The sequence below is a fragment of the Ovis aries genome, chromosome 1 (genome assembly GCF_016772045.2).
Source record: "Ovis aries strain OAR_USU_Benz2616 breed Rambouillet chromosome 1, ARS-UI_Ramb_v3.0, whole genome shotgun sequence".
NCBI classification, from domain to species: Eukaryota; Metazoa; Chordata; class Mammalia; order Artiodactyla; family Bovidae; genus Ovis; species Ovis aries.
The window spans coordinates 112,414,000-112,437,071 of NC_056054.1; the positions used below are offsets into that span (position 1 = coordinate 112,414,000).

General features: G+C 44.4%; 2 pseudogenes; both read left to right on the forward strand.

Moving 5' to 3' along the window:
* The first annotated feature begins 14,817 nt into the window (after window positions 1-14,817).
* On the forward strand, window positions 14,818-15,418 carry LOC114113247 (neurotrophin-4-like; annotated as a pseudogene).
* A 5,327-nt stretch (window positions 15,419-20,745) lies between these two features.
* Window positions 20,746-22,148, forward strand: LOC105605652 (cerebral cavernous malformations 2 protein-like; annotated as a pseudogene).
* The last annotated feature ends 924 nt before the right edge of the window (window positions 22,149-23,072 follow it).

Genomic DNA, 23,072 nt, shown 5'->3' on the forward strand with positions numbered 1-23,072 from the left:
GGTGGGGGTGCAGCACCAGCTGAGCCTGAGTCCAGGCAGCAGCGATGATGGTGCATTTTATGGAGTTGAATTGAAAATGATGGCAGAAGGGCCCATTCCTTGAATTTTGGGGGGCCTTACTTGCCCTGGAAGAACTATCCCTGTCAGGGTTAGCTAATTCCTAAGGGTAGCAAACAACTTGCCTGTGAACTTTTCTGTCATGTGCAAACCAACCAATACAGGGCTGGTACCCTCAGCCTCCTGTCTGTGAGGGTCTCACAGTCCAGGACACTATCAACCTGCCCCAGTTACCAAGGACCTGAAATCAGACAGCTAGAGACAGCCCCTGTGCCCCAGAGCCCGCTGAAATTATCAAACTAGCCAATCCTAAACCTGCTTATCCTGCTTTACCTCTTCCTGTGGAAACCACAATGAGGGTTCCTGCATAAGATTTCCCCTCACTATCTCTGCCTCCTGATTGACCCTGGTTTCTGCCCTTTGTGCCCCCCCCCCCCCACCCTGATGCTGGGAAAGACTGAATGCAAAAGGAGAAGAGGGCAGCAGAGGGTAAGATGGTTAGATAACATCACCTACTCAAAGGACATGAATCTGAGCAAACTCTGGGAAATAGTGAAGGACAGGGAAGCCTTGGCGTGCTGCAGTCCACGGGGTCACAAAGTCGGACATGACTTAGTGATCAAAAAACTACAGCTTGTGGGACTGAGCACTTTACCTGTGGAATCTGATTCTATCTCTGGGCAGGCAGTGTCAAAATTGAGTCAAATGCTCAGACACCCTGTGGCATCCAAATATTGCTTGTTGGTATGGGGAAGCCTATACACACACACAGGAACTGAGTCTCAGAACCTTGCTTAGTGCCTATAGTGCTGATCACAACTATAGTGGCTATGGGTGGCATGAAGATACTGCGTAGAACTATGGGAAATCTGGATATGAACTAGCATACTGGCAAACAAAGCATGTATGGCAATGCATCTCAAGCAGGAGACAACCACCAAAACAATTTCCAGCCGTACTAGTGGAGGCATCAGAGAAAACAAGAGTAGTGCTAAGCTATTAATGATTGGCCTTCTGTTGATTTAAAATGATTTTGTAAAAGATTTTCTACTGTACAAGACAAAACTATGTCCTACTGTTTATAATTGAAACAGGAGGGAAGGGGGCAAAGTACATTCTTTAAAAGAGTAACATAGCCTGAGGACATGACATAAGATAATAGAACCAAATAGGCCCAAGATGGAAGACAAGTTGACTTCCTTGAGCCTTCAGGATATGTTCATTGTAACAGATCAGCAAGCTAAATGACGTACCTACCAGGGAAAATCACAAGACCATTCAGGTATGACCTAAATCAAATCCCTTACAATTATACAGTGGAAGTGACAAATAGATTCAAGGGAATAGATCTGACAGAGTGCCTGAAGCACTATGGACGGAGGTTCATAGCATTGTACACGAAGCGGTGATCAAAACCATCCCCAAGAAAAAGGAATCCAAGAAGGCAAAATGTTTGTCTGAGGAGGCCTTACAAATAGCTGAGAAAAGAAGAGAAGTGAAAGGCAAAGGACAAAAGTGGGAAAGATATACCCATCTGAATGCAGAGTTCCAAAGAACAGCAAGAAAAGATTAAGACAGTCTTCTTCAGTGATCAGTGCAAAGAAATAGAGGCAAACACAGAATGGGAAAGACTAGAGATCTCTTCAAGAAAATAGAGCTACCAAGGGAACATTTCATGCAAAGATGGGCTCAATAAAGGACAGAAATGGATGGACCTAACAGAAGCAGAAGATATTAAGAAGAGGTAGCAAGAATACACAGAAGAACTGTACAAAAAATATCTTAATGACCCAGATAACCATGATGGTTTGATCACTCACCGACAGCCAAACATTCCTGGAGTGAAAAGTCAAATGGACCTTGGGAAGCGTCACAAAGTTAGTGGAGGTGATGGAATTCTAGCTGAGCTATTTAAAATCCTAAAAGATGATGCTGTGAAAGTGCTGCACTCAATGTGCCAGCAAATTTGGAAAAGTCAGCAGTGGCCACAGGCCTGGAAAAAGTCGGTTTTCATTACAATACAAAAGAAAGGCAATGCGAAAATATGTTCAAACAACCTCACAATTGCACTCATCTCATATGCTAGCAAAGTAATGCTCAAAATTCTGCAAGCCAGGCTTCAACAGTACATGAACCATGAACTTCCAGATGTACAAGCTGGATTTAGAAAAGGCAGAGGAACCAGAGATCAAATTGCCAACGTCCATTGGATGATCAAAAAAGCAAGAGAGTTCCAGAAAAACATCTGCTTTATTGACTACACCAAAGCCTTTATGTGGATCACAACAAACTGTGGAAAATTCTTCAAGAGATGGGAATACCAGCCCACCTGACCTGCCTCTTGAGAAATCTGTACGCAGGTCAGGAAGCAACAGTTAGAACTGGGCATGGAACAACAGACTAGTTCCAAATTGGATAAGGAGTACATCAAGGCTGTTTATTGTCACCCCACTTATTTAACTTATATTCAGAGTACATCACGCAAAATGCCAGGCTGGATGAAGCACAAGCTGGATTCAAGTTTGCCGGGAGAAATATCAATAACTGCAGATATACAGATGACACCACCCTTATGTCAGAATGCGAAGAGAAACTAAAGAGTCTCTTGATAAAAGTGAAAGAGGAGAGTGAAAAAGTTGGCTTAAAACTCAACATTCAAAAAATGAAGATCACAGCATCTGGTCCCATCACTTCATGGGAAATAGATGGCGTAACAAAAGAAACAGTGAGAGATTTGATTTGGGGGAGCTCCAAAATCAATGCAGATGGTGACTGCAGCCATAAATTTAAAAGATGCTTGCTTCTTGGAAGAAGAGCTATGACCAACCTAGATAGCATATTAAGAAGCAGAGACGTTACTTTGCTGACAAAGGTCTGTCTAGTCAAAGCTATGGTTTTTCCAGTAGTCATGTATGGATGTGAGAGCTGGCCTATCAAGAAAGCTGAGTGCCAAAGAACTGATGCTTTTGAACTGTGGTGTTGGAGAAGACTTGAGGGTCCCTTGGACTGCAAGGAGATCCAACCAGTCAATCCTAAAGGAAATCAGTCCTGAATATTCACTGGAAGGAATTGAAGCTGAAGCTCCAATACTTTGGCCACCTGATGTGAAGAAATGACTCATTGGAAAAGACCTGATGCTAGGAAAGATTGAAGGTGAGAGGAGAAGGGAATGACAGAGAATGAGACGGCTGGATGGCATCACCCACTCTATCAATGTGAGTTTGAGCAAGCTATGTGAGTTGGGACATGACTGAGCAACTGAACTGACTGACTGACAGGTACTGTGACTATTCTGAGGTCAACCGTCAAAGGTCAAAAGGTGGGTGGTGGCCCAGTGCCTCAAAACAGTTGCAATAACTCTCCCACTCATAAGCTTATGAAACTACTCAGCCCGTAAAACTAACCATGCCATATTTCGGGGCCTCTCACCTTCTGAGATAGCACAACCCTGTCGAGTATCTTTCTCTCTAAATAAAACCACTTCTTCCCTGTCACTTTGTTTCTCACTGAATTCTTTCTGCAATGAATTCTTTCAGCATTAAATGCTGAAGCTAGGTGTATGATCTCAGTAGGAAGACTGTGAGTTTTGGCTAGATTTGAGTCCCAGCCTCGTTGGTTCAAGTCCCAATTTCAGTTACACAGTTTCATAGTCACCAATTGATTTGCTTTGTTTTTACTTGTCATTTGTTATCTGCCTTATGACTGAATGTGCATTTGTGTTTATATATATTTTATTTGTAAAATATCATGTTAAGCCTCAAATAAATGCTACTGTTGGGGAGGAAGAAACTTTCCCTCACCCTTCTCAAGTTATTTTGGCTGGTCTAGTAATTAAATTCACACAAGACAAATCAACAAGAGGGGAAAAAAACAAATTTGTGTGCACAGAGATCCCAGGAATGGTACCTATGAAGCAGTTTTTTAGACTTTTTAGACAAACAATAAATTTGTGAGGAATTGATAAGACAAACATAGGCTTTGGGTGCTTAACTAATGAAGAATCTACAGAGTTTACTCAAGTAGCAAAGTTTATTTATACACACTTCTTGGCCCCAATATCACTAACCCTGTTGAAAAGGGTATCCTTATATCTCCAGGTGCAGGGAGGGTACCTTTCACGTGAGAAATTTATTTTCTACTTTCAAGGAGACAGAGAGGAAGGCCAGAGCATTCCTCTTGTATTGGCCTTTCCTTAAGTATCTCCCATTCAAAATAATCAATATACCATTTTGGCATATCTGGGGGCAGCCTGGCCTGAGTCCCAACACCTCCCTCTGTGAAAAAAGAAAACCAAAACGAAAGAAAAGAAATGGTTAGTATACCTCCACTCCCTTAGCCTGAGTTAGGTTGCACCCTAGATACACTTCTGTCATCAGATTTATTAAACTACATCGTAATAATCATTTTGTTGGGTTCTGCCTATTAGACATAATTTCTTGTGGGTAAACATTCTGTCTCCTTCATCACTGTGTTCTCAGCTTACAAGGCAGTGCATTGCCCAGAGTTTCCCAGCTCCTGTAACTTAGCACCTTTGTAGAGTGTAAACAGGTTACAGGCGTCCCAGGAGATCCTGAAGGCTGTAAACTTTTTATAGTGATACAAAAACCAAAACCATATTTCATAACCACTTAAATGTTCACTTCAATTAAAATTATATTTGAATATTATTTATATGGCTTTCCTATTTTCCGTTATCTTAGCAAAAGACTTTAGGTATAATGCCCACCACCAGAATGTCCTCTATTGGCAATACTAAGGAGCACCTCCCTCAGTAATGCCATGTAAATATCATCCTTGTTTGTGTGTGCCAGGATGTGAAGTTTTGGGAGCAGTGACCCACCTAGAAGGATTCTGAAAAGGGATTTGAATTAAATAAGATTGCATGAATGAACTGATGAATGTACTGGCTTTGCCTATTAGTAACTGCAAATCTCCAGCATGCCCAAACCTTGGTATTCCAGTCAAAAACAGAACAATGACTATCTTATAGAATTATGATTAATAATAACTGATCCAAGTTCAGCTATAAAACACTATGTAATATAAATTTAGTTACTGACTTTGGCAGTAACAGTTACACTACTTTCCCTAACTGATCTCCCTTTCTTCAGCCTCACTCCTCTGCCATTAAGAATTCTGCACCAAAAAAAAAAAAGAATTCTGCACCCAATTCTAGTAGAGGGAGGAGGGTTTCCCCACACTGCCAAGCATCACTAGCTGGGTGTCCTACAATTAAACACAATTCTGATGCTATCTAGTGAGAGGTTAAGGACTCAGACTCACAAGACTTCCCCCTCTGCCCACTTCAGACAATCAGTTGCAAGTCCAGAGTGTCATCTGTGCTTCTGACCTACTGGCTATAGGTGAGAGGTTCCACTGACTCCTTCCTTGGGTTCAATGAACTTGCTAGAACAGCTTACAGAACTCAGAGAAACATTTTACTTACTAGATGATCAGTTTATTATGAAAGGATATAACTCAATAAGAGCCAGATAGAAGAAATACACAGAGCAAGGTATAGCGGAAAGGCTCAGAACTTCTACGCCCTCTCTGAGACTGCTACTCTCAAATCTCCACATGTTAACCAACGCAGAAGCTCTGAACCCTGTCCTTTGGGGGGTTTTGGAGGCTTCATTACACAGGTTTTATTGACTAAATCATTGATCACTGGTTGATTCAACCTCCAATCCATCTCCCCTCCCTAAGGGTCAAGAGAGGTGGGAGTGAGAGTTCCAACCCTCTAATCCCAGGGTTGGTTCTCTGGGCAACCAGCCCCCATCCCTAGGTGGGGCTCAAATTTCACCTCATTTGCATAACAGACTATATCTGTATCCTTCTCATCCCTTAGGAAACTCCAAGGGTCTTAGAGCTCTGTGCCAGAAATAGAAATGAAGACCAAATATATGTTGTTGTTTTTTTTTAATTATCAGTCACAAAGTCAGAGCCATATATCCTGCTCTTATGAGCAAATCATTCTTCAAGTCTTTTTCCCCAAATCACTCAAATTAAAAATTTCTAGACAGCTCCCCTTTGCCTACAGTTTTTTGCAGTTAAGCCTAACTGAGGCCACGAGGACCTTCAAGTTTTAACTTTGAGGCAGATCCCTCTCTTCGCTATGACCCTACAACAGGTCCAAGGGGGAAATCCAAGACCAATGAGCCAGGTACACCAGCCACTAAGGATGGGAGATCCCAGAGTCAAGCTATATTAAACATGTTTATCCAGAGAAGTCATAAGCAAAAGCATGAAGGCAGGCTCAGCAGATGAGGCGGGCAACAAGAAGTCAAAGCTGCAGCAGCAGCAGCGGTCTTGGGTTTAGAGGTGCGGTAAGGACATAAGCAATACGTTTTCATCAGAATTAAGGCCGTTATGTTCCCCTAGCAAACAGCCTCCAAATTAAGTGGCTTATCACAACACAGCTTTATTACTTGTTAATGCAAATTCTGCCCTCTGATATCCTCTTGCAACACCTCCCATCTTACTTGAGTTTCTCTTACCTTGGGCGTGGGGTATCTCTTCACGGCGGCTCCAGCAAACCACAGCTGCTGCTCCTTACCTTGGATGAGGGGTATCTCCTTCCGCCACCCTTCCTGACCTTCAACGTGGGATGGCTCCCCTAGGCCCTCCTGCGCCCTCACAGCCACCACTCCTTGGAGGTGGGGTTGCCCCTCCCGGCCGCCGCCCCTAGCCTTGGGCGTGGGGTTACTGCTCCTGGTCTAGGCCCTGGCCTCGGCCATGGGGTTGCTCCTTCCTGCTGCCGCCCTTGGCCTCCGGCGCCCCTGGCCTCGGACGCGGGCTGGCTCCTCTCGGGCGCCTCCCCGGGCCTCAGACGTGGGGTGGCTCCTCTCGGCCTTCGCCCCTGACCTCGGACATGGGGTGGTTCCTCCTGGCCACCTCCCCTGGCCTCAGACGCGGGGTAGCTTCTCCTGGCGATCAACCCCGACCTCGGACACGCGGTAGCTCCTCTTGGCCGTTCCTGCGCCCTTGCAGCCTGGCACTCTAGGCCGCTGCCCCTGACCTCGGACATGAGGTAGCTCTCGGCCGCGCTTACTGCGCCGGCCCGCCGCCGCCGCCGCCGCCGCCGCCTGCGCTTAGTGGATCACAATAAGCTGTGGAAAATTCTCAGAGATGGGAATACCAGACCACCTGACTTGCCTCTTGAGAAATCTGTATGCAGGCCAGGAAGCAACAGTTAGAACTGGACATGGAACAGACTGGTTCCAAATAAACCAAAAGGAAAAAGAGTACATCAAGGCTGTATATTGTCACCCTGCTTATTTAACTTATATGCAGAGTACATCATGAGAAACGCTGGACTGGAAGAAACACAAGCTGGAATCAAGATTGCCGGGAGAAACATCAATAACCTTAGATATGCAGATGACACCACCCTTATGGCAGAAAGTGAAGAGGAACTAAAAAGCCTCTTGATGAAAGTGAAAGTGGAGAGTGAAAAAGTTGGCTTAAAGCTCAACATTCGGAAAACGAAGATCATGGCATCCAGTCCCATCACTCCATGGGAAATAGATGGAGAAACAGTGGAAACAGTGTCAGACTTTATTTTGGGGGGCTCCAAAATCACTGCAGATGGTGATTGCAGCCATGAAATTAAAAGATGCTTACTCCTTGGAAGAAAAGTTATGACCAACCTAGATAGCATATTCCAAACCAGAGACATTACTTTGCCGACTAAGGTCCGCCTAGTCAAGGCTATGGTTTTTCCAGTGGTCATATATGGATGTGAGAGTTGGACGGTGAAGAAAGCTGAGAGCCAAAGAATTGATGCTTTTGAACTGTGGTGTTGGAGAAGATGCTTGAGAGTCCCTTGGACTGCAAGGAGATCCAACCAGTCCATTCTGAAGGAGATCAGCCCTGGGATTTCTTTGGAAGGAATGATGCTAAAGCTGAAACTCCAGTACTTTGGCCACCTCATGCGAAGAGTTGACTCATTGGAAAAGACTCTGCTGCTGGAAGGGATTGGGGGCAGGAGGAAAAGGGGATGACCGAGGATGAGATGGCTGGATGGCATCACTGACTCGATGGACGCAACTCTGAGTGAACTCCAGGAGTTGGTATGGACAGGGAGGCCTGGTGTGCTGCGATTCATGGGGTCGCAAAGAGTCGGACACAACTGAGCGACTGAACTGAACTGAACTGAATGCAAAGTCAGTTGCAGGTCTGGGAAACTGCAAAATAATTATCATCTGTGGAGCAAGTCACAGTAATTACACCATGAGGCCTTCTTAGTTGCAGAAGAAATAATACTTCTGGAGTATCTTGCAGGTTTTTCTTGCTTTAGCCTGGCAATGAAATATGTCATTTTTGCCAACAGCCCATTGTCCACAAGTCAGATGCCCCCACCTAATTTTAAAATGACTGATAAATGTGGGTGTGGTAGCTAGAATCCAAATATGTAACCCATATACATTCCTTACCCATCGATTACACACATATCATCCCTCCCATCAAACAATGTAGCCTATTTTTCCTCTCTCTAAATCTAACATTGTCACTTCTTTGACCAGTAGAATGTGGCAGAAAATATGTAGGAGTAGCCTAGCCCTTAAGAAGTGGCATCTACTGTTTTCCCTCTCTTGGACCTCAGTCTCCATGGATAGGGAAGTCCAGGCTATCCTGTTGGAGAGACAGCAGTCATGGAGAGTGAGACACAACGTGGAGAGAGAGGCATGGAGGAGAACTAAGGAGCCCCTGCCAAATTCCCGGCTGAATGCAGCCCCATAATGGCTGGCAATATCCATAGTTCAGTCAACACAAAAAAATCAGAGGAATAACCTGAAAATCCATCAACTGGCAAGTGGATAAATACAATATAGTAAATTCATAAAACAGAATATTTTTGGTGATAAAAAAGAACTAAGTATTGATACATGTTACAAAGTAAATGAACCATTTATATGAAATATTAAGAATAATCAAATCCATAGAAAAAAATAGTGGCTATGTAGGGCTGAGAGGGTTTGGGGAAATGGGGTGTGACTGCAACGGGTATGGGGTTTTTTTGGGGGTGATAAAAATGTCCTAAATTTGATTGTGATGATGATGACACAATTCTGCGAATATACTAAAAAAACCATTCAACTATACATTTATGTATAGTTAAACTATACATTTAATTACACATTTATGGTATGTGGATTATATTTCAATAAAGCTGTTTTTAAAAATCAAGATAATTTATATACCCTCATAACTCTTGATAAAAATTATCCAAAACTCACAAATAAGGTGAAAGGATGACTGCCTGTAGTTTCAAGGTCATACACAAGCATGGTCCAAGAGGTTTCCCCAAGGATTATCTCACCCTTTCCTTCTAGGCTGTCCAATGCTCTAACCACAGCCACAGGTGTCTGCTGACCACCTAAAATATAGCAAGCACAACCCAATGTTTAATTTTAATTAATTTAAATGTTAAAGATAGAGTTATTGGAAAACTTTTAAATATATATATACATATATATATATGTATATATATATATATATATATATATATATACTTTTTTATAACAGAGGTCTTTGTCTTTATTTGTATCATAGGTAGGGTTTGGGGAAGTTGTTTGTTTTTGGCTGAGCCACACACCTTGTGGGATCTTATTGTTATTTTTTTTAATCTTTTAATTGGAGAAAAATTGCTTTATAATGTGTTGGTTTCTGCCATACAACAATGTGAATCAACTATAATTATACATATATTCTCTTTCTTGAGCTTCCCTGCTCTCCCCACCACCACCACCACACCCTTCTAGGTCATCACAGAGTGCCAGGCTGTGTTCCTTGTGTTGATATAGCAACTTCTCACCAGCTATACATGCCAAACAATGCTCCAACTACTGCAAAATTGCACTCATTTCACATGCTAGCAAAGTAATGCTCAAAATTCTCCAAGCAAGGCTTCAACAGAACATGAACCGAGAACCCCCAAACGTTCAAGCTGAGTTTAGAAAAGGCAGAGAACCAGAAAAAGCAGAGAATTCCAGAAAAACATCTGCTTCTGCTTCATTGACTATGCTAAAGCCTTTGAATTCGAGGAACACAACAAACTGTGGGAAATTCTTCAAGAGATGGGAATACCAGACCACCTTACCTGCCTCCTGCAAAACCTATAAACAGGTCAAGAAGCAACAGTTAGAAGCAGACAAGGAACAATGGACTGGTTCCAAACTGGGAAAGGAGTATGTCAAGACTATATATTGTCACCCTGCTAATTTAACTTAAATGCAGAGTATGTCATGAGAAATGCCAGGCTGGATGAATGATAAGCTAGAATCAAGATTGCCAGAGAAATATCAATAACCTCAGATAAGCAAATGACATCACCCTTGTAGCAGAAAGTGAAGAGGAATCAAAGAGCCTCTTGATGAAGGTGAAAGAGGAGAGTGAAAAAACTGGCTTTAAAAAAGAAAAGAAAAGAAAAAACTGGCTTAAAACTCAACATTCAAAAAATTAAGATCATGGCATCAGGTCCCATCACTTCATGCAAATAGATGGGGAAACTGGAAACAGTGAGAAACTTTATTTGTGGGGCTCCAAAATCACTACAGATGGCGACTGCAGCCATGAAATTAAAAGATGCTTGTCCTTGGAAGAAAATCTATGACAAACCTAGACAGTGTATTAAAAAGCAGAGACATCACTTTGCCAACAAAGGTCCATGTAGTCAAAGCTATGGTTTTTTCAGAAGTCATGAATGGATTTGAGAGTTGGACCATAAGGAAGGCTGAACACTGAAGAATTGATGCTTTTGAACTGTGGTGTTGGAGAAGACTCTTGAGAGTATCGTGGACGGCAAGGAAATTAAACTAGTCAATCCTAAAGGAAATCAACTGTGAATATTCACTGGAAGATTAGGGCTGAAGCTGAAGCTCCATTATTTTGGCCACCTGATGGAAAGATGACTCCCAGGTAAAGAACGTGATGCTGGAAAAGATTGAGGGCAGGAGGAGAAGGGGACTGCAGAGGACAAGATGGTTGGATGGCACCACTGATTCAATGGACATGAGTTTGAGCAAGCTCTGGGAGATGATGAAGGACAGAGTAGCCTGGTGTGCTACAGTCCATGGGCTCACGAACAGTCAGACACGACTGATCAACTGAACATCAGCATCGTCATCTCACCAGCTGTCTGTTTCACACATAATAGTGTGTATACATCAATGCTACTTTCCCTGTTCTTTCCACTCTCTCCTTTCCCCACTGTGTCTGTAAGTCCATTCTCGACATCTGTGTTTCCATTTGTTATTTTTTATTTACTTTTTATTATTTGGCCTTGCAGTGCAACATGTGGAAACTTAGTTCCCTGACTAGAGACTGAATCCACACCAGCTGCTTTGGAAGCAAGGAGTCTAAACCACTGGACCACTAGGCAAGTCCTAGCTTTGCAGGATCTTAGTTCCTCAAACAGTGAAAATGTCAAGTCCTAACCACGGGGTCACCAGGGAATTTCCAGTATATTTTTAACTAGACTTGGAACAACTCTTTTGACTGTAAATTTTATGAAACCTAAATGCAACATCAACAATTGTAATGAATATGTAGCATACAAATTGAGCGAAGCTTTATGTAAGTATTAGATACACAGTAGATTTTGAAGGCTAAGCAAGAGAATAATTTTTTACATTGACTACATATTGAAATGATAATATTTTGGCTACACACATATTAAAATTAATTTCACCTTCTCTTTTTACTTTTTTACAGAGTTAATAGAAAAATTTAAATTACATATGCAGCTTGCATTATGCTTCTATTGGACAGTGCTGCTGTAAGGTACATACCTTTAATTTACTATTTAAAATTAATTCGGGCTTAAACTGAAGCTACACATTAATTTGTCAATTTTTGCCTAATAAAAGCATAAATGATTGAAGACTACCCCAAAGTTTTGTCGTCTAGTTTGTTTCTTGGTTGACTTATTCCAGAAGGCTCCTCCTGACTGCTATATAAATCTCTATTCCACAAATTCTCTTTGAATCAGCTTTACTATCCACTAGATTCCTCATTAATGAGTTAAATAAACATCTGACACATGTTCACTTTACAGTCATATGAATCATATTTTGAAATTTTTTTTAAATTACACTTTGGCAGAGCCCACTGGCAAGGTTCTACATGACAGATCACTTCTTTAATAGAAAAAACTATAATCTACTATGTCATTCAAATAAAATTTCTTAAAGGAAAAGCACTTTACAACCTTGCTACTTAAGAAGATTATTTTGATTCATCTAAATCATCTACCAACATTGCTTATAGGTATTTTTCCACATAGATGTAATTATGATGGATGTTATTTTGTATTTTCAGTATGTGTATGTGCAAAAATCATAAACATTTTTGTGTTTATACATGGGCTTTGTAATTATCATTTTTAATAGCTGCATACTATTTCATTGGCCTTTGTGTTTTAACTCAATAATTTGTTTATTATTGAGAATTTGGCTTCTTCCCAGGTTTTTACTCTTATAAATCATGCTTACAATGGATATCTTTCACATATATGTATATATATTTATACAGGCTTTTGCTTCTGTTTAATTGCTTCCTTAAGGCAGATTCCCATGAAAGGGATTACTGAACTTCAGGGTGTGAACAATTTTATAGCCACTGAAGTATGCTGCTGTAATGCATCCAGAAAAGTCTGTAACCATTTCCACCACCATCAACAGTCCATTAACTTTTTAGTTTTCCAAAAGTTCCCAGTCTTGGTGAAAGAATGTATTTTGAGGTTTCTTTGTTTATTTTGTTTTTACTATGAATTGATAGATGCAAAACAAGTCCTCAATTTAAATGCTTCTCATAGTTTCCTGTTTTCTTTCTTTTTTGATCAAAAGAAAAACCGGCATTCTGGGGACACCTAACCTGAGAATGATTCTTAAAGTGGACCTACCACATAGCCCTCGGCTGTGTGAAGCCAACTGAATGTATAACCAATTGAATGTGTAACCACACTCTGCTCAACCCATGACAGGCCAGTGAATACAAGAGATAAGGTGTTGAGGCAAGGAATACAACTTTATTCAGAAAGCTGGCTGACTGCAAGAAGATAGCAGACTAATGTCTCCAAGTAACCATCTTCTGGATGCCAGGTTCTTTTACAGGGCCAGAGGGAGAGAAGCAATGAGGAACTAATGTCAAAAGGCAGCATAGGGACTTCCCTGGTGGTCTAGTGGCTAAAACTCTGTGCTCCCAACGCCAGGGGCCTAGGTTTGGTCCCTGGTCAGGGAACTGGATCCCACATGCTGCAACTAAGAGTTTGTATGTATGCCACAACTAAGACCTGGTACAGCCAAATAAATAAATATTGAAAAATTGAAAGGCAGAATAGAGAGGGAGAGGCAATGAAGAAGTAAAGTAGAAAGGGTCTTCAGTCTTGCAAAACATCTCTGGGAAGGGCCAGCCTTTGGAAGGGATGTGTTAATCTCTTCTTTTTTGCATCCATTCACAGGTGGGCACCATCAGATTATCCCTCTATGAGCTGAACAAGCTAAAGGCAAAGTAGAAAAAGAAAGATCTACTCATTTGAATGTAGAGTTCCAAAGAATAGCAAGGAGAGATAAGAAAGCCATCTTAATGATCAATGCAAAGAAATAGAGTAAAACAATAGAATGGGAGAGATTAGAGATCTATGTAAGAAAATTAGATACCAAGGGAACATTTCATGCAAAGATGGGCACAATAAAGGACAGAAATGGTATGGACCTAACAGAAGCAGAAGATATTAAGAAGAGGTGGCAAGAATACACAGAAGAACTGTACAAAAACATCTTAATGACCCAGGTAACATGATGGTTTTATCACTCACCTAGAGCCATATATCCTGGAGTGAGAAGTTAAGTGGACTTTGGGAAGCATCACTCCAAACAAAGCTAATGGATGTGATGGAATTCTAGCAGAGCTATTTCAAATCCTAAAAGGTGATGCTGTGAAAGTGCTGCACTCAATATGCCAGCAAATTTGGAAAACTCAGCAGTAGCTACAGGACTGGAAAGGGTCAGTTTTCACTCCAGTACAAAAGAAAGACAATGCCAAAGTATGTTCAAACTACCGCACAACTGCATTCATTTCACACTCTAGCAAAGTAATGCTCAAAATTCTGCAAGCCAGGCTTCAACAGTACATGAACCTCAAACTTCCAGATGTTCAAGCTGGATTTAGAAAAGCCAGAGAAACCAGAGATCAAATTGCCAACATCCATTGGATGATCAAGCAAGAGAGTTCCAGAAATACATCCACTCTGCTTTATTGACTACACCAAAGCCTTTGACTGTGTGGATCACAACAAACTGTGGGAAATTCTTCAAGAGATGGGAATACCAGACCACCTGATCTGCCTCCTGAGAAATCTGTATGCAGGTTAAGAAGCAACAGTTAGAACTGGACATGGATCAATGGACTGGTTCCAAAACGGGAAAGGAGTCCATCAAAGCTGCATATTGTCACCCTGCTTATTTAGCTTATATGCAGAGTACATCGTGTGAAATGCCAAGCTGGATGAAGTACAAGCTGGAATCAAGATTGCCGGAAGAACTCTTGACCCTGCCGCCAGCAAGCAGGAGGAGGAGCCGACATGCCAGAGACAGCTGAGGGGAGCTAAGGAGGTCACCCTACATGGTTGCCCCCTCCGTCTCCTGAGATGTCAGGAAGTTAGGAGGCCACCTATGTCCCCAGCATGGGCCTCCTGGAACCAGGGGTCCCCAGCCCTGGAGCTCAGAGGTAAGGAGGTGCTGACAGGTGCTCAGCGAGATGCTCTCCCACCCCTCAGGCTCTCTTCCCATCCTCCTGTTTTTCCTCCTCCCCAGTGTCCCAGTGGAGCCCCACCCCCACCCTCACCCCGACCCCATTTCCAGCACCTGAGTGAGACTTCTTGTCCCACCCCCCACCCCGTGTAGCCCTATCCAGGGGTACCCTCATGGGGCCCCCTCTGCTTTTTCTGCTAGAGTCCGAGGCCTCTGGGGAGCCCACCCGGAGCCCAGCTGACTGCAATCTGTGAGGGGTGAGCAAGACAGCACCAACCAGTTGCTGTGGAGGGCTGGCCTGTGTGATGCCATCTGCAGCTGGTGACAGACCCCCAGACTGCTGGAGGAGGTGCCTGCAGCTGGCGGCAGTCCCCTGTGCCAGTACTTCTTTGAAACCCACTGTAAGGCTGCCAACACTGAGGAAGATGGCCCTGGTGGGGATGGAGGAGGCTGCTGGAATGTGGGCCAGAGGCACTGGGTGTCTGAGTATAAAGCCAAGCAGTCCTACCTTTGGGCATTGACCAGTGATGCCCAGGGCTGGCTGGCGATGGACTTGAATTGATACCACCTATGTCTACATGCTCCTAAGCTGGACTGGCCAGGCCTGAGACCCATGCCCTGGAACTGGGCAGATAGAGGAAGAGGAGCTGGATGCTGAAAAACCTCAGGAGTGACCTGGCTGCTCTGGGCCTCAGTCTAGGAACTTGTCAAATGGTCACAAAAATTGTTGAGAGTTCACTCTGGGCAAGACAGATGGTGAAACCAAATGGGGTTTTGAAGGATGAATAGGAGTTACCCTGAATGAACTTGAGGGTAAAAATGATGATGATGATAGCCAAAAAAAAAAGAAGAAGAAGATTGCTGGAAAAATTGTCAGTAACCTCAGATATGCAGATAACACCACCCTTATGGCAGAAAGAGCCTTTTGATGAAAGAGAAGAGTGAAAAAGCTGGCTTAAAATTCAACATTCAAAAAACAAACACCATGGCATCCTGTCCCATCACTTCAGGGGACACAATGGGGAAACAATGGAAACAGTGGCAGACTTTATTTTCTGGGGCTCCAAAATCACTGCAGATGTGACTGCAGCCATGAGATTAAAAGACACTTGCTCCTTGGAAAAAAATCTATGATCAACATAGACAGCATATGAAAAAGCAGAGATATCATTTTGCCAACAAAGATCTGTCTAGTCAAAGCTATGTTTTTCTGGTAGTCACGTATGGAGGTGAGAGTTGGCCTATCAAGAAAGCTGAGCATGGAAGAATTGATGCTTTTGAACTGTGGTAGTGGAGAAGAATTGAGAGTCCCTTGGACTGCAAGGAGATCCAACCAGTCCATCCTAAAGGAGATCAGTCCTGGGTATTCGTTGGAAGGACTGATGCTGAACTGAAGCTCCAGTACTTTGGCCACCTGATGCAAAGAGCTGACTCATTGGAAAAGACCTTGATGCTGGGAAAGATTGAAGGCAGGAGGAGAAAGGGACAACAGAGGATGAGATGGTTAGATGGCATCACCAACTTGATGCACATGAGTTTGAGCAAGCTCAGGGAATTGGTGATGGACAGGGAAGCTTGGTGTGCTGCAGTCCATGGGGTCACAAAGAGTCAGACACGACCGAGCGACTGAACTGAACTGAACTAGTGACTTCATTTAATCATAATTGTTACTGAACTCAGGTTCAATGGTTCACCACTTGAAAGCCAATATTTGAGAGACAAGTGCTGGTTAGAAAGGAAAGTTTACTTTATTCAAGGAGGTCAGCAACGTAGGGAGAAGGTGGACTCCTACCCAAGAATCAACTCATAGATTCTGTTCAAACAGGAAAGTTTTTAAAGGAAGAGAGGGGAAGCCTATCTCAGTTAATCATTTGGAAAGGGGGGTCAGAGTCTTTGTTATTTTCCACTGTGTGCAGACTTTCTCCTGATTGGTTGGTAGGAAGGTAGCAAGGCAGTGTTCCAAGAATCTTTTACTCAGTCTGACATTATCATCCTCCACCTGGGTGGGGACTTTAGTTCCTGCAGAAGAACTCAAAGATATTGTTGCATATGTCACCTGAGTAGAAACCAGGTCCCTGTTTTATCACTGCACTATAGTTTCTTGACCATTCTGAGGCAGGAGATAGATAGGTAAACTCCTGGGTAAGGTGATAGGAGATTCATTCTCTGTGGGCTGAAACTCCAAGATGAGAATAGCAGGGCGTTTCAGAGAAGAGGCTAGGCCTTGCCCAGACCACGTATGTCCCATTCTAGAAGCCAGGAGATCTCCCTGACCATGCATGTCCTTGGAGGTCAAAAGGGAAGTGATGCCAATGACGCCAGGCTACCCATAGGCCTCTGGCAGTAGAATCCGTCTTGGCTAAGAGATGCATGCACACATATGGGAGGATCCTGAGACATACCAAATATGGACTCTGAGCCAGGCAAATCAAAATGATAGGCTTAAGAAAAACCAGAGTGATGCTCCACAAAAGTGATTTAAACGACCACAAGGGCAAGACTCGGGGACTTTCTCTCTGAGCTCACCTTTGTGTCTATCCACACATATGAACTCTTTTTCCACCTAGTAAATACTTTACTTGCTTCACCACTTTCTGCCTTTATGGGAATTCTTTTCTGCAAAGCCAAAGAGCCAGGGCTTTGTCACTGACCACGGGTCTAGTGGGTAGGATTTGGTGTTTTCACTGCAGTAACCCACCTCACTCTCTGGCCAGGAAACCAAAGGCCCACCCACTTCAAGCTGCTTCAGGTTGAGGCTACCAAAGATCAGTTCCTCTTTTCATTCCCCATTGCCTCACTATTTTGATTAACAACTATTTGAATTTACCCTTTGATAATCAGGGAAGGTCTAGGAGGCTGAAGCTTCTTTCCTACATACAAGAAATTGAGGACATGGAAAAGATTTGTACCAGGGGAGGTTCCGATAGGGTCCTGTTCAGTTTTATAATCACTTCTTTAAAGGCCTCATGCACAAATATAAACATAAACCATGTTTATGTTTGATTGACAACTTAGATGTCAAGTTCTAAACTGGGTTAGAACTTTGGTTTATGAATTGGATGGGCAGGTAGGGGCAGGCAGACACAGTTCTGCCTTTAATGGTAGTGTTAGCAATATTTGTTACAATTTGCAGAAATAAAAGTTTCAAAACTGGTAACGTTAAAGCTCCTAGAAGGATGGTGCTTAAAAAAAAAAATCACAATTCAAATAAGCAATATAAGAGCAGAAAAAATTTCCCAGCCTCCTATTGCAGGAGAGTGGAGCACAGGAGGATGGTCACATCCCAGTTCTTGCGATAGCCACCAAGTGCGTGTTCTTGGTTTCATGAAACAAAGAATTCAAGAGCAAGAAATAGTAAAGTGAAAAAGGTTTACTTAGGGAGGAAACACACTTCGCTGACAGAGTGTGGGCCATCTCAGAAGGCAAAAGAAGCAAAAAAGGCACCAGGGTATGCTGCTGCTGCTGCTGCTAAGTCACTTCAGTCGTGTCCGACTCTGCGTGACCCCATAGACAGCAGCCCACCAGGCTCCCTCGTCCCTGGGATTCTCAAGGCAAGAACACTGGAGTGGGTTGCCATTTCCTTCTCCAATGCATGAAAGTGAAGAGTGAAAGTGAAGTCGCTCAGTCACATCTGACTCTTAGCGACCCATGGACTGCGGCCCACCAGGCTCCCCCATCCATGGGATTCCCCAGGCAAGAGTATTGGAGTGGGGTATGCTAACCTAATCCTAATCTGAGTTCAAGTCCTAATATGAGTTGTATGGTTTCAATAGTCCTGAATATGGGATTGCCAGTTTTTATAAGGGTGGGTAATTTCACAGGCTAATGAGTGGGAAGAGTATTCCATCTCTTTTGGGAAGGGGTGGGGATTTTCAGGAACTGAGCCACGGCCCACTTTTTGACCTTCACGGCACCCCTGGATGTGTCATTGAGCACGTTGATGTGCTACAATAAGCGTATAGTGAGGCTCAAGATCTAGTAGATGACTCATCTGCCATCTTAGGCCTAGTTGGTTCTAATCAGTTTAAGTCGTATGTGTTCTCAGACTATGTCATTCTTTTAAAGTTTGTGCCCTGCCCCCTTCCTGTCTCAGTTCTATGTTCTTTGACTGATCTAATAATTAAACTATATAAAACAGATTAATAGAGGAAAAACAAACAAATTACATACCTCCAGGAGCACGTGAAGATAAGAAGAATCAAAGGCAGCCAGGTAACTGAAGCTTATATAATATACTCAGCTAAAAAAAAGGGGGTGGAGATCTAGAGATACAAAAGTGTGAACGAGGAAGGACAAAAAAAGCATTGTTCACCACCCAGTTCTACGTTGTCATAACCCTCTATAGTTGCCCACCAACCGGTTGAAGAACAGAGTGAGACTCTCTGTGCTTTGGCCTAACAGCTCTTTATGAAACTGAGCAAGACCCTGTGGGGCTCCTGGTCTTGGAAGCCTTTGCGTGTCTCCTAGTCTTTGTAAGGAACAGACTCCAGCCTCCATGAGCTTCCCTGAGTTCCAAAGGACAGACTCAAACAGTTGCTAATCTGGGAAGGAGAGGATGTAGAGACACGAGGAACAGCCAAGAATCAACAGTATAGCCTTGGGGCAGGGGCAGGTTCCGCCTCAAGGGATACACATAACAATATCTTTATGCTCTTTATAGAAATAAAAACACCAACAGATGAAAGATGTATGTATGCTTGACTGCATGTATTCCCTAGACCAAAAAAAAAAAAAAAAATGTATGTATACTGGTTCCTCCTCTACCACTTCTAAGTTCTGAGCTTCATTAATTCCTGAGATGAGGTGTATGATCTCAACAAAAGATTGTGTGTTCAAGTCCCAATATGAGTTGTACGATTTTCCTGTGGTCATGTATGGATGTGAGAGTTGGACTGTGAAGAAAGCAGAGCGCCGAAGAATTGATGCTTTCAAACTGTGGGAGAAGACTCTTGAGAGTCCCTTGGACTGCAAGGAGATCCAACCAGTCCATTCTGAAGATCAGCCCTGGGATTTCTTTGGAAGGAATGATGCTAAAGCTGAAACTCCAGTACATTGACCACCTCATGAGAAGAGTTGACTCATTGGAAAAGACTTTGATGCTGGGAGGGATTGGGGGCAGGAGGAGAAGGGGATTACAGAGGATGAGATGGCTGGATGGCATCACTGACTTGATGGACGCGAGTCTGAGTGAACTCCGGGAGTTGGTGATGCACAGGGAGGCCTGGCGTGCTGCAATTCATGGGGTCGCAAAGAGTCGGACATGACTGAGCAACTGAACTGAACTGAACTGCCTGTCTCCTCCTTTACCAATACTCAGCCTACCAATCCTCTATCCAAATTACCTTTCTGAAACAGGAGGGAAGGGGTCAGGGTAGAGTCTTTAAAAAAATGACGTAGCCCAAGGACAAGACATAAACTGATTAGAACAAAATAGGTCAAGGTGGAAGACGCGTCAACCTCCACTAGACCTTGAGCCTCAGAGTAAGTTCATTGTAACACGCCAGCAAACTAAGTGATACACCCACCAGTACCATGACAGTTTCAAGGCCAACCATCAAAAATCAGTGAACAGAGGGCGTGGACAGCCCCTGGCGGCCAAGGGCGGAGACTGCGGCCGAGCGAGTGGCGCAGGACCATTGGTGGCCGCGGGGCCAGGGCGAGCATGTAGCGGCAGCGGGCGGCGCTGCTCTCCCGGGATGGGCCAGGCCGCGGGGGGCCGCTCGCGGAGACATGGAGGAAGAGGGCAAGAAGGGCAAGAAGCGCAAGAGGGGCAGGAAGGAGCCACGCCTTTCTGCCCCTTCCGGTCAGTGACTCTCCCGAAAACCTAGGCTCTCCACATGGCCTTCCCGGCAGTTGAGTGACCAGGGGCTACAGAGGAGCTGGCCCCGGTTATGGGCCAGAAAGTTTTCTAGGAGCCAGCTGTGTCCTTCAGTTGAAGATTACTCATCACAAGGGGCCCCATTTCAAACGGACAGGACTCATCGAGCTGCCAGAGAACCAATAGACCAGAGTGGATTTCATATAAAGTGCGCACCCTGGAATTGTGTCGCCGTTTAAACAAGTATTCCTAAAAGGTGAAAAGAGTAGAGATAAGAAAGTCCGTGAGAAGGTGACAGAGAGGTGCCCTCTGCACACTGTGGTGCTGTCCCTGCCCGAGCACGTCGAGCCCGACAGACTGCTGAGTGACTATATCGAGAAGGAGGTGAAGTATTTAGGTCAGTTAACGTCCATACCAGGATAACTGAATCCTTCCAGTAGGACCGAAATCCTGCATTTCACAGACAATGCAGAGAGCCCACCAGCTCCCCGGACACCTGACCCAGGAGCATGACGGTGTGATCAGTCTGTCTGCCTACAACGTCAAGCTGGCCTGGAGGGACGGGGAGGACACCATCCTCAGGGTCCCCATCTGTGACATTGCCGCCGTGTCCTACGTGCGAGATGACGCCTCACACCTGGTGGTCCTGAAGACAGCCCAGGACCCCAGCATCTCCCCCAGCCAGAGTTTGTGTGCAGAAAGTTCCCGAGGGCTCACCACAGGCTCCCTGTCAGAGAGTGGAGTGGGGCCTGTGGAGGCATGCTTCCTGGTGATCCTGGCCGCGGAGAGCAAGGTCGCCGTGGAAGAGCTGTGCTGCCTGCTTGGCCAGGTCTTCCAGATCGTGTACACGGAGTCCACCACTGACTTCCTAGACAGAGCCATATTTGATGGGGCCTCGACACCCACCCACCACCTATCCCTTCACAGTGATGACTCTTCCACAAAGGTGGACATGAAGGAGCCATATGAGACGGAAGCCAGCACTTTCTCCTTCCCCAAGTGTGCACATGCAGGCGGCGTCTCGCCCTTGTCCTTCTGCATGCAGACGGCATCCCACGCCAAGACGGTCAGCGAGAGTGAGCTGAGCGCCACGGCTGCAGAGCTTCTGCAGGACTACATGCTCATGCTGCGCACCAAGCTGTCGTCGCAGGACATCCAGCAGTTTGCTGCACTGCTGCACAAGTACTGTGACGGCGCCTCGGTGCACGAGTTCTGCATCAACCTGCGGCAGCTCTATGGGGACAGCCGCCAAGTTCCTGCTGCTCAGTCTGCGGCCCTTCATCCCTGAGAAAGACAGCCAGCATTTTGAGAACTTCTTGGAGACCATTGGGGTGAAGGATGGCCACGGGATCATCATGGACAGCTTTGGCAGGTACCGCTGGGCCACGAGCTCCACCTCCGCCTCCACCTCCAAAGGGAACAGGGCCATGGGCAGCTCTGACGACCAGTCCGCACCCTCGAAGGGGAACGAGTGGGACCGCATGATTTCGGACATCAGCATGGATCAGGACTCGGCCTGATGGCGCCAGGGCCCCTGCCAGTTGCCCTCCTGGGCCCCGGACATAGGTGTCTCTACTGTGAAGGAGGCACCCCAGTGCCAGGGCAGAAAGTCAAGCTGCACCCACCTGCATGCCCACCTGCCTCGGGAGGGTGTCCTGTCAGCCAGACCCTGGACAGCTGTCATTTTGCCCACGACGTTTCTATTGAAACTCTCAGAGACCTTAAAAGAAGTTTACTGCAATGTGGAAAAAAAAAAAAAAATCAGTGAACAGTGGCCTAATTCCTGGGAATCTCCACCCCTTCTCTAAAATAGTTGAAATAATCCTCCCGCTCATTAGTCTATGAAATTATCCTACCCATAAAAACTCACCTCTCCATATTTGGGGCCCTCTTACCTTCTGAGAGCTCACAGTATGTCAGTGAAGTGTGTTTCTACCAAATTTGTTCTTGCTTTTTGAGACATACCCCATCCTGTCTATGAAATATCTGTCTAAATAAATCCATTCTTTACCTATCATTTTGTTTCTCAGTAGACTTTTTTCTGCAACAAGACAAAAAGGACCTGAGTTCACTGAATCCTGAGCCCAGGTGTGTGATCTCAATTAAAAGACAGTGGATTGAAGTCTTAATATGAGTTGTACAGTTGCAAAAGTCCTAAGTAAGCCCCTGATTATGTAACCAAGCTGGATCATATGGGACCTTCTCAGTTCCCCCACAATTCTGTTTTTTCTCCCCTCTGAAGTATCTAGATAATGGTATCTAATGCATATTTCCTAAGTTTTTCAGCTGATAAAACTACCACCAAATGGATGAAATTAACTATTAATACTTGATGATCATGAGCAGGAGCTTGCTTCTAGTGCCCAAGGATTGATCACCATCAACCAATCAGAGAATTGTGCAGGAGCTGATCACATACCCTAGGACACCTCTTCCTCCCCTTG